This window comes from Rhinichthys klamathensis, unplaced genomic scaffold, assembly GCF_029890125.1.
Source record: "Rhinichthys klamathensis goyatoka isolate OS25496 unplaced genomic scaffold, OSU_Roscu_1.1 h1tg000040l_1, whole genome shotgun sequence".
Taxonomy (NCBI): Eukaryota; Metazoa; Chordata; class Actinopteri; order Cypriniformes; family Leuciscidae; genus Rhinichthys; species Rhinichthys klamathensis.
Genome location: NW_026606587.1, coordinates 15,958,424 through 15,973,410, shown reverse-complemented (window position 1 = coordinate 15,973,410; position 14,987 = coordinate 15,958,424).

Genomic DNA, 14,987 nt, shown 5'->3' with positions numbered 1-14,987 from the left:
AATAGCCATATAAACGTAGAGTAATTATAATAATAAAATATTTTAGGTGCATCAAAAAGCGTGCTCATTAACCAGCAGACAAGCTAATCCAGCACAAATTAGTGCATAAAAGGTCACCAAAATTAAGTATTTGAACCTCATAATTAAATACAAAAGGAGGAAAAAAACTGCAAAAATGTCCACTTTTTGAAAAAAAGAACCCCCCCCCCCCCCTTTCAATAGGCTGGCTACGGACCTGATATATATATATATATATATATATATATATATATATATATATATACGTACATCTCAAAGGGTTATGGTGCGTTCTATTATAGACGTGGAATAAACAGCCCGCGATTTACGACTGTCACTAACGTTACAACTTTTATAATGTCGAGTGGGAAAACATGTTCCGGTTTAAATTGTTTCAATGGCGGCAGTAAAATTTCAATTTGGTAGAGAAAACATTGTGAGCTAAATTTTATTTAAAAAAATAATCTCACCTAATGCTGTAAACATAGAGGGCCCAATCTGCTGGTATTATTAAAGGTTTAAAATAACAAATTAAATATAATGCAATTTTTGTTATAATAACAATTATTTAATGACATAAGTAAAAAATATAATAAATATGTAATATAGTGCTCAGCAAAATCTCCTCTCTAGCTATTTTTTCTATTCAATTAACATGCTATGGTCATTAAATGTAGTTATGTGACATAATTGTTCTCCTGCTGTTATATTGACCTCTTTCCATGGTTTAAAAACACTATGGTCGATATTATGTATACTTTCTAGCTGTACCTTACCCTTGCCTTTTGCAATGTGAAAATGAGATAAATAATGGACACAAATGAAAAACATGAATTCGTTTATTTGATGTCATTCATTTATTTATTGTTGCCAAATGGACAGATCTTTTTATAGTTTCCTTGTTAGCTAACATTAGCCTAGCTAGCTTGCCAAGCTATTTTCATAAATAATCTGTAAGATCGTTTTGTACCTTCATCTGTGACTGGAGGCCACTGTCTAACATCATCAACCCAACAAGTCATTCTGCCTGGCTGTAGCTGTCATCGAGGGTGCTTTATCACGTTATCACGGAGGTTTGTTTACATACCGGTAACCAGAGCTTTAAGTGGCCCAAAAGAAGTGGCGGTACTCTATTATTATTATTATTATTATTTTTCGCTTACTCCCCTCCTCCCCTGAGGTTACAACAACTATATTGAAGGGGTTTTATATAAACAGCAGTCAACAGACTACCTTGTAAAAAATAATAAATCCTTTTATTAGTTTGTAGATTTGCTTTAGCTAGAAAGAGCTACTGAACATAAATAAAATGTGCAAAAGGGTATTGAAAAAATACCCTTAGAAAGAGCTACAGTAGAAAGAGCTACTGAACATAAATAAAATGTACAAAATGTGGATATGAATCCAACTGGAAAAACTTGTGAAAAGATATATTTTGATTCGTCAAATAGCAAATAGCATATAGTGAAGCTCTATAGCCATCTAGTGGTTAAAGGGATTTTTATTTTATTTTGAAAACTGCATTTTCAAAAAAAAATGGCTTAAAAATCTTACATTAAACCATGTAAAATTATTAGGGCTGTCAAATGATTAATCGTGATTAATCACATCCAAAATAAAAGTTTTTTTTACATAATATATGTGGGTGCACTGTGTATAATTATTTTATATATATAAATACACACACATGCTTGTATATATTTAAGAAATATTTTCATGTATATACTGTATATAGATTTATATATAATTTATATTATATATAAATATTTTATATATAAATAATATTTTTTTCTTAAATATACATGCACGTGTGTATTTATATATATACAAAATAATTATACACAGTGCACCCACATATATTATGTAAAAAAAAACTTTTATTTTGGATGTGATTAATCACGATTAATCATTTGACAGCCCTAAAAATTATCCATGTTATCTCCATGAATGAAAGTTAGAAATCTGGGTCTTTTATAAAGTGAATTTGACAAAAATTGCTGTTTTTTTTTTTGTTTTTTTGTAAAAAGCCTATTTAAATAAATATTTATTTATAGAAATTTTAAATATATCATAAATCCTCCAAAAACTGCACAAATGTTGAGTAAAAACATTAATAAATGTAAAAAAAAAACTTATTCTGTTACAAAATTAAAAGTTATTGTCTGGGGTATAGAGCATCACAGTCCCGCCCACAGCCCGAGAGAGCTTCGGTGCCAGAAGTAAATTTCCCATTCATTTCTCCCATTGACGTTTTGGAGAAACCGTATCTAAAGAGTTTGAGAGCATGTCTGAGGATAACCAGCTACGGCTGAACTCATAAGCATACAACATATCTTTTCGAGTGAAAAAAACGAAGAGAAAATCCAAATAAAGTCAAAGGTACAAGACTGTGTACATATTTTCATTTCCGAGCGAAGGAACTACTCACCCCATAAACCACCGCGCCTCACTGAAGTCGACTGAAGCCACAACCGCGAAAGAGCCTTTTGAGCGACTTCCAAATCTGACGACGGCCACGCAAACTTTTTCCTCCAGTGAATTTTATATAGTTTTATATAGTTTTATACAAACTAAATATGCTGTAGTTTGTCAGCTGAGCTGTGTTTAAACTAAGTTGTCTGTCTGAAATAAACCAAATAAACCAAACAGTGAATGTGCAGGGAAACTCCTTTTCTGATTCTGATTTAATGGAGCTTATATGTAAAACACATTGAGCATCTGGCTCGCTCATAGGCTGTACTGCGGCAACTGCACATCCAATGACTCTGACGTGCGACCAATGAGCTAGCCCTACGTCATTACACGATCTTCAGTCTTCATGGACCTCCCGGGCCGGGGTTTAACCAGGAGTTACACGCATATCTGGTTACACGGCACGCACTGTGATGCTCTATTTGTATTTTAACCGAGCAGCTAACACTGACAGCGGCAAAATCGACGCATGCGCTTTTCACTTGTAAAACCCAAGGGTGTATGAGTAATGTAGTCTCTGCTCTCGGTGGGACGAATTAGGAGGCTTGCATTGTGAAGGGAGCCCTGAAAAGCGGCAGCGCAGCCAAATGATTAAAACAGATGTGCAAATGAGCGTACAGGTACGCTAAAAGCACGTTCTGGGTGCATGGAGAGGTGGCGGTACGCTCAAGACCTATATTTGGAAGTGGCGGTACTGAGTACCGGTGCGTACCGGCCCACTTAAAGCACTGCCGGTAACAGCTCAGTAATGGCGTCGCCACAAGATGGCAGCCTACACAGAACGCTCGTCGGATTCGTGTATAGGCTCCTTTAGTGTGCTGTCTAGCTCTATAGGCTCCTTTAGTGTGCAGTCTAGCTCCATAGGCTCCTTTAGTGTGCAGTCTAGCTCTATAGGCTCCTTTAGTGTGCAGTCTAGCTCCATAGGCTCTTTTAGTGTGCAGTCTAGCTCTATAGGCTCCTTTAGTGTGCAGTCTAGCTCCATAGGCTCCTTTAGTGTGCAGTCTAGCTCCATAGGCTCCTTTAGTGTGCAGTCTAGATCCATAGGCTCCTTTAGTGTGCAGTCTAGCTCTATAGGCTCCTTTAGTGTGCAGTCTAGCTCCATAGGCTCCTTTAGTGTGCAGTCTAGCTCTATAGGCTCCTTTAGTGTGCAGTCTAGCTCCATAGGCTCCTTTAGTGTGCTGTCTAGCTCCAAAGGCTCCTTTAGTGTGCAGTCTAGCTCTATAGGCTCCTTTAGTGTGCTGTCTAGCTCTATAGGCTCCTTTAGTGTGCAGTCTAGCTCCATAGGCTCCTTTAGTGTGCAGTCTAGCTCTATAGGCTCATTTAGTGTGCTGTCTAGCTCTATAGGCTCCTTTAGTGTGCAGTCTAGCTCTATAGGCTCCTTTAGTGTGCAGTCTAGGTCCATAGGCTCCTTTAGTCTGCAGTCTAGCTCTATAGGCTCCTTTAGTGTGCAGTCTAGCTCTATAGGCTCCTTTAGTCTGCAGTCTAGCTCTATAGGCTCCTTTATTGTGCAGTCTAGCTCTATAGGCTCCTTTAGTGTGCAGTCTAGCTCCATAGGCTCCTTTAGTGTGCTGTCTAGCTCCAAAGGCTCCTTTAGTGTGCAGTCTAGCTCTATAGGCTCCTTTAGAGTGCTGTCTACAGTAGCTCTATAGGCTCCTTTAGTGTGCAGTCTAGCTCCATAGGCTTCTTTAGTGTGCAGTCTAGCTCTATAGGCTCCTTTAGTGTGCAGTCTAGCTCCATAGGCTTCTTTAGTGTGCAGTCTAGCTCTATAGGCTCCTTTAGTGTGCAGTCTAGCTCTATAGGCTCCTTTAGTGTGCAGTCTAGCTCCATAGGCTCCTTTAGTGTGCTGTCTAGCTCCATAGGCTCCTTTAGTGTGCAGTCTAGCTCCATAGGCTCCTTTAGTCTGCAGTCTAGCTCTATAGGCTCCTTTAGTGTGCAGTCTAGCTCTATAGGCTCCTTTAGTGTGCAGTCTAGCTCCATAGGCTCCTTTAGTGTGCTGTCTAGCTCCAAAGGCTCCTTTAGTGTGCAGTCTAGCTCTATAGGCTCCTTTAGTGTGCTGTCTAGCTCTATAGGCTCCTTTAGTGTGCAGTCTAGCTCCATAGGCTCCTTTAGTGTGCAGTCTAGCTCTATAGGCTCCTTTAGTGTCCAGTCTAGCTCCATAGGCTCCTTTAGTGTGCAGTCTAGCTCCATAGGCTCCTTTAGTGTGCAGTCTAGCTCCATAGGCTCCTTTAGTGTGCAGTCTAGCTCTATAGGCTCCTTTAGTGTGCAGTCTAGCTCCATAGGCTCCTTTAGTGTGCAGTCTAGCTCTATAGGCTCCTTTAGTGTGCAGTCTAGCTCCATAGGCTCCTTTAGTGTGCAGTCTAGCTCCATAGGCTCCTTTAGTGTGCAGTCTAGCTCTATAGGCTCCTTTAGTGTGCAGTCTAGCTCCATAGGCTCCTTTAGTGTGCAGTCTAGCTCTATAGGCTCCTTTAGTGTGCAGTCTAGCTCCATAGGCTCCTTTAGTGTGCTGTCTAGCTCCAAAGGCTCCTTTAGTGTGCAGTCTAGCTCTATAGGCTCCTTTAGTGTGCTGTCTAGCTCTATAGGCTCCTTTAGTGTGCAGTCTAGCTCCATGGGCTCCTTTAGTGTGCAGTCTAGCTCTATAGGCTCCTTTAGTGTGCAGTCTAGCTCTATAGGCTCCTTTAGTGTGCAGTCTAGCTCCATAGGCTCCTTTAGTGTGCAGTCTAGCTCCATAGGCTCCTTTAGTGTGCAGTCTAGCTCTATAGGCTCCTTTAGTGTGCAGTCTAGCTCCATAGGCTCCTTTAGTGTGCAGTCTAGCTCTATAGGCTCCTTTAGTGTGCAGTCTAGCTCCATAGGCTCCTTTAGTGTGCAGTCTAGCTCCATAGGCTCCTTTAGTGTGCAGTCTAGCTCCATAGGCTCCTTTAGTGTGCAGTCTAGCTCTATAGGCTCCTTTAAGTCAAGTCAAGTCAAGTCACCTTTATTTATATAGCGCTTTTTACAATACAGATTGTATCAAAGCGCTTCACAGTGATAACATGAAAACAATATAACAAAGTTTGTTTCTAAAAGAAATTGCGTCTATGTCCACCTTAAGTAAGGCAGATCAATAATATTATTGAATATTAAATGTCCCCAACTAAGCAAGCCAAAAGCCAAGGCAACAGTGGCAAGGAACCAAAACTCCATCAGTGACAGAATGGAGAAAAAAACCTTGGGAGAAACCAGACTCAGTCGGGGGGCCAGTTCTCCTCTGGCCAACGAAGGAACAGTGCATTATTCGGGCAGCATTACAAGTCAGATTGGATCGGAACATTAAGAGTATTTTTTTGGAAGTCCAAGTAATCACGCCGGTCTTAAGACGAGTAGTTGAGGATCAGTGCCGTCCACCATAGAGAGTCCATATCGCCCGTGTTGAGTCGTCACTTCACAGGCTTTGTGATTGGAGCATCTGAAGTCTCCGTGAGAGGCTGGATACAAACTGGATCTGACGAACGCCATTTTCTCGGGACTCGCGTCCCGAGATAACAGCAGAAAAGCAAAGGGAAAATAATTAGCGTAGCTGCTGTTCATAATGATGATTTCCATAGCACAGTCGTAAATGATAAAACATGAAGACAGTGACTCTTGCGTCCCAAAATCACCCCCCTCCGTCCCCCACTCAACTCAGCCCAGCTTACTGACCTCTACGTCCCTCCTGCTGCTGAGACCTAACCACAATCTCACAATCTCTCCGCAACCCAACCATACGCGCCAACCCGTTGACTAAGGCTGTCGAGCCCCACTGGTGCGTGAATAGGCAGTTTCAGTGGACAACGGTTCCGTATGGCATACTACCTACCGCAACACAATATCTGCCCAACCACCCGTCATTCACGCAATATACACAGAAACGTAATGACTGTAAATACTATGCAACCTATACAGATAACCTACAGTCTCTTCAAGTTTTATAGTATTAAATGCATTTGATCTGATTCAGCAGTATTATAAAAGGTAAGCATTATGTAAATGCTTGGCTAAAGAGATGCGTCTTTAATCTAGTTTTAAACTGAGACAGCGAGTCAGAGCCTCGAACAATATCAGGAAGGCTATTCCAGAGTTTAGGAGCTAAATGTGAGAACACCCTCCCTCCTTTAGTGGACTTAGATATCCTAGGAATGACTAGAAGCCTCGAATTTAGTGATCTTAAAGAACGCGATGGATTGTAGGGCGATAGAAGGTCCATTAAATACACAGGAGCTAAACCATTTAGGGCTTTATAGGTCAGTAATAGTACTTTGTAATTGATACGGAACTTGATAGGTAACCAGTGTAGAGATGATAAAATCGGTGTTATATGATCATATTTTCTTGACCTAGTAAGAACTCTAGCGGCTGCATTTTGCACTAACTGTAGCTTGTTTATTGAGGATGCAGGACAACCAGCTAATAAAGCATTACAGTAATCTAGTCTCGAGGTCATGAATGCATGAACTAACTTTTCTGCATCAGAAACAGATAGCATGTTACGTAATTTAGCAATGTTTCTAAGATGGAAAAAGGCTGTTCTTGTAACATATGAAATATGATTTTCAAAAGACAAGTTGCAGTCTAGTATAACACCCAGGTCTTTTACCGTAGAGGATAAAGTAACAGGACATCCTTCTATATTAAAGTTGTATTGTAAGTGGTTTTGTGGATAGTTTTTTGGACCAACAAGTAATACCTCCGTTTTATCTGGATTTAGTAGCAGGAAATTATGCGTCATCCAGCATTTTATATCTTTAAGACACTCTGTCAATTTTGATGAGTTAGTGTTTTCATCTGGCCGTGATGAAATATATAATTGAGTGTCATCAGCATAACAGTGGAAATTAATGCCATGTTTTCTTATAATATTACCAAGTGGCAGCATATATATTGAGAATAGCAGAGGGCCTAACACCGAACCTTGCGGCACTCCATAGTCTACTGACGTTATCTTCGATTTTTCCCCATTTAAACAAACAAAATGGTAACGGTCTGATAAATACGATCTGAACCAGCTTAATGCCTGTCCCTGAACACCAGTGTAGTTTTGTAGTCGATCCAAGAGTATTTTATGATCGATAGTGTCAAACGCAGCACTAAGATCGAGTAGAACTAATATTGAGATAGAGCCTTGGTCAGACGCTAAAAGTAAATCATTTGTAATTTTAGCTGCTTTTAGAGCCTTTTTATAACGTGACACACTGTCTTTCCACGCGATTCTAAAGACCTCTAAATTAGTTTGTTTCCATTTACGCTCTAGGTTACGAGTTTCTCTCTTGATAGCATGCGTAGCACTGTTGTACCATGGTGCTTTAGTTTTCTCTCTAACCTTTTTTAATCTAATTGGTGCAACAATATCTAATGTACTAGAGAAAATGGTGCTCAAACTGCTGTTCATTTCCTCTAGTTCATCTGTTTGTTTGGGTTCACTGAGCAGCTGAGATAGATCAGGTAAGCTATTTGAGAATCTATCTATAGTGGTCGGAAGGATTGTTCTGCCTGGTCTATAACGTGGCGCAACATGACAAATTTCAGCAGTGCGTATTATACAAGTTACCATGTGATGATCGGTGAGATCGTCACTTTGCGGTATAATATCTATATCGGTTAGATTGGTTCCATATGATATAATTAAATCTAGTGTATGATTTAGACGATGAGTGGGACCACTGACATTCTGCTTGACCCCAAAGGAGTTTAATAAATCTGTAAACGCAGTCCCTAACGCATCGTTTGTGTTATCTACGTGTATGTTAAAATCTCCAACAGTTATTGCTTTATCGGCATTGACCAATAGATCTGAGAGAAAGTCTGCAAACTCTTTTAGGAAATCAGCATATGGTCCTGGAGGTCTATATACAGTAGCCAAGGCTAGAGATAATAGGGATTTCTTTCTTACATCTAAGAGCGTAACATTTAGCACAAGTACTTCAAACGAGTTAAACCTGTGACCTGTTTTCTGAGTAACATTAAGAATATCTCTATAGATTGTTGCAACACCGCCGCCACGACCAATCAGACGGGGCTCATGTTTATAACAGTATCCTGGCGGAGTGGACTCATTTAGACCGAAATACTCGTTTGGTTTAAGCCAGGTTTCAGTAAGGCAAAGTACATCGAAGCTATTATCTGTGACCATTTCATTTACAATAACCGCCTTAGGTGTGAGTGATCTAATGTTTAGAAGACCTAGTTTTAGAAATTGTTTTTGTTCACTGATAATTAGATTTTCAGGTTTAATTACAATAAGATTTTTCCTAGATCCTACAGTGGATTTATTATTTGGCCTCACTAAACGAGGAATAGACACAGTTTCTATATAATGTTCTACACTACTTATATCAATTAAATTGGCACAGCAAAGACTGTGATTTGGAATTTGATTTTTTAGTCATACGGTGTGTAACGTCTTGGAGATGTTGTCCGACAGAACAGCCGCTCCGATTCTGCTGGGGTGCAGGCCATCAGCACAGTAGAGCCTAGGTCGCTCCCAGAAGAGATTCCAATTATTTACAAAGAGCAGTTTTTGTTCATTACACAATGACATTAACCATTCATTTAGTGCAAATAATCTACTGAACCTTTCCTGTCCTTGTCGGTACGTGGGAAGCGGTCCAGACACGATGATCGTTGCCTCAGGCGCTGTGCTGCGTACCGTCTCGATCAGGCTCCTGTAGTCCTTCTTCAGAACCTCCGTCTGCCGCAGCCTGATATCGTTTGTTCCAGCGTGAAGCACCACAGCTCCGACGCGCTCGTCACCGTTCAGGATCTCGGGAACCTGTGCGGCGACATCAAGAACACGAGCACCAGGAAGGCAGTGAGTGCGCACCTTACCCTTACCTGAGGTAGCGTGGACATGACGGACCATGGAAGTGCCGATGATCACGGCGTCGTCGCGTTCCGACTCGCGAAGAGGGGAGAAGCGGTTCCGGGTGGAGATCTCGAAGACCGGGAGGGGCGGAGAGGTTCTTGCTCTGGTCCTGGCTCGTGTCTTCCGCTGTGGGATCACCCAGGGTCCATGGTGTTGGGTTGGTGCCGGAGTGAATGATGCCAGAGATGATCGCGTCCTCCTGGGCAGAGAAACGCACGGAGTAGAAGAAGTCGGAGTCAAAAAGTTACTAACCACTGACTTCTGAGCATCGGCGCGTGACGTTTCAAGCGCTGATCGCCGATCCCGCAGCTCGGCTTGCTTCTCCAGCAGACCACGGATCTGTTTCTCCACCGATTCCAGTTCCAATCGTACCGAAATAAGTTCGAATGTGTCCTCACCTGCACTCAGAGGTAACGTTAGACACACATCCGATATGTTCGCCATAACAGATGAACAGTAGATTAGTAGTGATACTACCAATATCACTAGTAATTTAGGACTGAAATGCCGGATATAACCTGTATCCTTTCAGTGAAACGGGTGTAAAATCAGACGGTCAATAGGCGCGAGCCCACGCGTGAAATGCTAGCGGACTAAAGGCTAGTAGCCGAGATTCGCAAAGTTGGGTCTAAGTAGCGATATCAAAGCAATCCGATTGTTTTTTTTATAAGGAATAGTATCGAGGATAAGTTCCCATGATATAAAAATAGAAAGTGCTTGTTTATAAATGAGTGGTAAAGAAGAAAATCAAGGATTAATGAATTGATTCGACGGAGCTTTCAAACACAAACGCCGACTGCTCGCGCATGCGCATCGTGATGTGATCGTGTGCTTTAGTGTGCAGTCTAGCTCCATAGGCTCCTTAAGTGTGCTGTCTAGCTCTATAGGCTCCTTTAGTGTGCAGTCTAGCTCTATAGGCTCCTTTAGTGTGCTGTCTAGCTCTATAGGCTCCTTTAGTGTGCAGTCTAGCTCCATAGGCTCCTTTAGTGTGCAGTCTAGCTCTATAGGCTCCTTTAGTCTGCAGTCTAGCTCTATAGGCTCCTTTAGTGTGCAGTCTAGCTCTATAGGCTCCTTTAGTGTGCAGTCTAGCTCCATAGGCTCCTTTAGTGTGCAGTCTAGCTCCATAGGCTCCTTTAGTGTGCAGTCTAGCTCCATAGGCTCCTTTAGTCTGCAGTCTAGCTCCATAGGCTCCTTTAGTGTGCAGTCTAGCTCCATAGGCTCCTTTAGTGTGCAGTCTAGCTCTATAGGCTCCTTTAGTCTGCAGTCTAGCTCTATAGGCTCCTTTAGTGTGCAGTCTAGCTCTATAGACTCCTTTAGTGTGCAGTCTAGCTCCATAGGCTCCTTTAGTGTGCAGTCTAGCTCCATAGGCTCCTTTAGTATGCAGTCTAGCTCCATAGGCTCCTTTAGTGTGCAGTCTAGCTCTATAGGCTCCTTTAGTGTGCAGTCTAGCTCTATAGGCTACTTTACTGTGCAGTCTAGCTCCATAGGCTCCTTTAGTGTGCAGTCTAGCTCCATAGGCTCCTTTAGTGTGCAGTCTAGCTCCATAGGCTCCTTTAGTGTGCAGTCTAGCTCTATAGGCTCCTTTAGTGTGCAGTCTAGCTCCATAGGCTCCTTTAGTGTGCAGTCTAGCTCCATAGGCTCCTTTAGTGTGCAGTCTAGCTCCATAGGCTCCTTTAGTGTGCAGTCTAGCTCTATAGGCTCCTTTAGTGTGCAGTCTAGCTCTATAGGCTCCTTTAGTGTGCAGTCTAGCTCCATAGGCTCCTTTAGTGTGCTGTCTAGCTCCATAGGCTCCTTTAGTGTGCAGTCTAGCTCCATAGGCTCCTTTAGTGTGCTGTCTAGCTCCATAGGCTCCTTTAGTGTGCAGTCTAGCTCCATAGGCTCCTTTAGTGTGCTGTCTAGCTCTATAGGCTCCTTTAGTGTGCAGTCTAGCTCCATAGGCTCCTTTAGTGTGCAGTCTAGCTCTATAGGCTCCTTTAGTCTGCAGTCTAGCTCTATAGGCTCCTTTAGTGTGCAGTCTAGCTCTATAGGCTCCTTTAGTGTGCAGTCTAGCTCTATAGGCTCCTTTAGTGTGCAGTCTAGCTCTATAGGCTCCTTTAGTGTGCAGTCTAGCTCCATAGGCTCCTTTAGTGTGCAGTCTAGCTCCATAGTGTGCAGTCTAGCTCCATAGGCTCCTTTAGTGTGCAGTCTAGCTCTATAGGCTCCTTTAGTGTGCAGTCTAGCTCTATAGGCTCCTTTAGTGTGCAGTCTAGCTCCATAGGCTCCTTTAGTGTGCAGTCTAGCTCCATAGGCTCCTTTAGTGTGCAGTCTAGCTCTATAGGCTCCTTTAGTGTGCAGTCTAGCTCTATAGGCTCCTTTAGTGTGCAGTCTAGCTCCATAGGCTCCTTTAGTGTGCAGTCTAGCTCCTCCTTTAGTCTGCAGTCTAGCTCTATAGGCTCCTTTAGTGTGCAGTCTAGCTCTATAGGCTCCTTTAGTGTGCAGTCTAGCTCTATAGGCTCCTTTAGTGTGCAGTCTAGCTCTATAGGCTCCTTTAGTGTGCAGTCTAGCTCCATAGGCTACTTTAGTGTGCAGTCTAGCTCCATAGGCTCCTTTAGTGTGCAGTCTTGCTTTATAGGCTACTTTAGTGTGCAGTCTAGCTCCATAGGCTCCTTTAGTGTGCAGTCTAGCTCCATAGGCTCCTTTAGTGTGCAGTCTTGCTTTATAGGCTACTTTAGTGTGCAGTCTAGCTCCATAGGCTCCTTTAGTGTGCAGTCTAGCTCCATAGGCTCCTTTAGTGTGCAGTCTAGCTCTATAGGCTCCTTTAGTGTGCTGTCTAGCTCTATAGGCTCCTTTAGTGTGCAGTCTAGCTCCATAGGCTCCTTTAGTGTGCAGTCTAGCTCTATAGGCTCCTTTAGTGTGCAGTCTAGCTCCATAGGCTCCTTTAGTGTGCAGTCTAGCTCTATAGGCTCCTTTAGTGTGCAGTCTAGCTCTATAGGCTCCTTTAGTGTGCTGTCTAGCTCTATAGGCTCCTTTAGTGTGCAGTCTAGCTCTATAGGCTCCTTTAGTGTGCAGTCTAGCTCCATAGGCTCCTTTTGTAAAGGGCCCTGACTGAGTCTGTTTCCACCTGAAACATAATTCCACCACAAACATGATCATTACAAGTTTTTGGAAGGCTAATCAACTCACAAAAAGTTCCTTGACAAACACCTGTTATATATGTCAAGGGTTTTAAATCCTTACCTTGTTCACATTTCTTTTGAAGCCTGTTGAGTAGAGGCTTCAGTTTCTGGGACAGGTTGTGAAAAATCCTACAATAAAAGAGAAGTGTAACTTGGGCCAGTCCCTGTTTTATGCCACACATTCAAATGTTTGCCTTAATAAAAAGCCCAGTGCATTCACCTCAGCAACTGTCCCAGAACACAGACAGAGTGTCTTCATCATTTCCTCCTCCCTGATAAATAAAAGTAGGCCTATATGTTTCTGGTGTTCTGTCTGCTGCATACTGACCTCTGTGTGGGAGACTGTGTGTGTGTGCTGGCTTCAACAGGGACACTGCATTTCCCTCTACTGCAGAACATACAGTCAGCCATATTTAAAACTTAAAATAATAATGTATCACACACGTACCCAGTGTTACTTGCTTCGAGGAGCCGGCACCAGGGTCAGATTGTACAGCACCTGTAATCCCATCCATAATCGGCCGTCCCTTATTCCTATCAGAGCCAACTCAGTGTATTCTGGAGGAGTGGCCCTCCACGGGTTTTCTGAATTTCACTCTTTTTTCGGTTTGCCTCAAACAAGTGTTAATAAAAAAATTATAAAAGGTTGTGTGTAAATACTTACTAGGCTACTTTGAATTATATTTTTATAATTTGTCTTTATCAGCTGCCAAGAACGTTTGGAGTTGCATCTAAAAATCAATAAATATTAATCTTTATTAGTATATACATGCACATTTTTTATATATTATAAAAATATAGGCTATATTTCACACACACACATACATTCATAGCCTATTCCAATACTGAGATGAGTAAAAATCGACTGAAATATGTTGAAATAAAATATTTTTGTATAAGCAACGTATTAAACTGCAAATTAACATTTATATGTCCTAATCATAAAAATGATATGTTACATATGAAAGACAAGATGTCGTTTTTACTGTAAAATACTGCCACATCAAATAAGCTTGTTTGCTAAGATGTTATTATAGTGTTTGTTCGATTGTAGGCTATATTCAAACTAATTAATCCGCAACTGTGAAATATGTATGATAAAATGCAGGGACGTGCACAGGAATTTTGTGGGGCAGTTGCTCTGACCTGAAAAAAGGGCACTAGCCCCAAAACTCAAGGGCTATATGAGGGAATATATTCAGTTGAATTTTGCCCATACAAATTGCCTTATCTGATCGTGTTTATGTCCAAACGCAATGCCTCATATTATGGTCTTATTATTATTTATAAAGATTGCAAACGTCAAAGATGACAGGTTTATGATATACAACTTTGTAAACAGTATACAAAATGTATTAACAATATGTTAAATGTCACCAAAATACACATGAGAAAAAGAGTTCCTCATATTATTGTTTATTGTTTTTTAATTATTATTTTTATTTTTTTATTTTTTAAATAAATAATCTGGATTGAATTGACAGATGGGGAAAAACTCGCTTCTAATAATAATAAAAAAAAAACGCTTAGGCCTAGATTTCGGAAAAAATACAATCCTTTTTTAACCTTTTGGCTTCCCGTACATTCAATTGTGCTTTTTGCTCATCTGGGCAACTACGCATGATTTGTAGTATGATTGCGTAAAGGGAACAGGAATTCCGGTAAGGAACAGAATCGACTGCTACACCCAGTGCCGATCCTGACCTCCCCCTGGGGCCCTAAGCAAAATTCTGCTAAGGGGCCCTCTACCTGACCTGTGATGTCGTGAGCTATGTAAACCATTTGCCATTGCCACACAGTCACACCTGACACTTCAGTGCTCCCAATACAATCCTCCCTCCTTTAACCAAAACAGTCAAAGAATAAGTACAACAATATAGAACAGAATGAGGTTCAAACACACAATATTTATTGAATAGAGTATTTTCTATAGAATGTTAAGATAATAAGTGAATATTATTAAGTAAGTGAATATTAACGTAAACATAAATAAGAAGAAAATAATAAATTACCCTGTTCTGAGCTTTGGCTTTTGGGAAAAACTTTGGTTCTCTCTACAGCCTGGGCATTTTCGGCATCAGTATGCTTTTTTAATTTTTTATTATGCATGTTGAAGCAATTCTTGATTTATGGTTATTATTTACTGAGGGATGTGCATCCATTTTGACCAGTATGTCCAGCTAATCAACATTTTAAATTCAATATAGCCTATAAATCAATAGTCAATCAATGTCAAATTGTCAATACATTGCTTTCTATCTTGCATAATTAGTGCAGTTGTTTAGAGTTTTTAACTACACTGAGACAAGATAATCAGTGTCTTGTTTTAAAAGTATAATGTGTACTTTGATTGGGAGTGCCATCATTCACGTGCATGCATGTATTGTACAGTAGGCTATGTCTGGTCTCCACATATTTCTGCTTGAAAAATGCGAGTTTCAGGCAACGCGCATATGAACGCACGATAA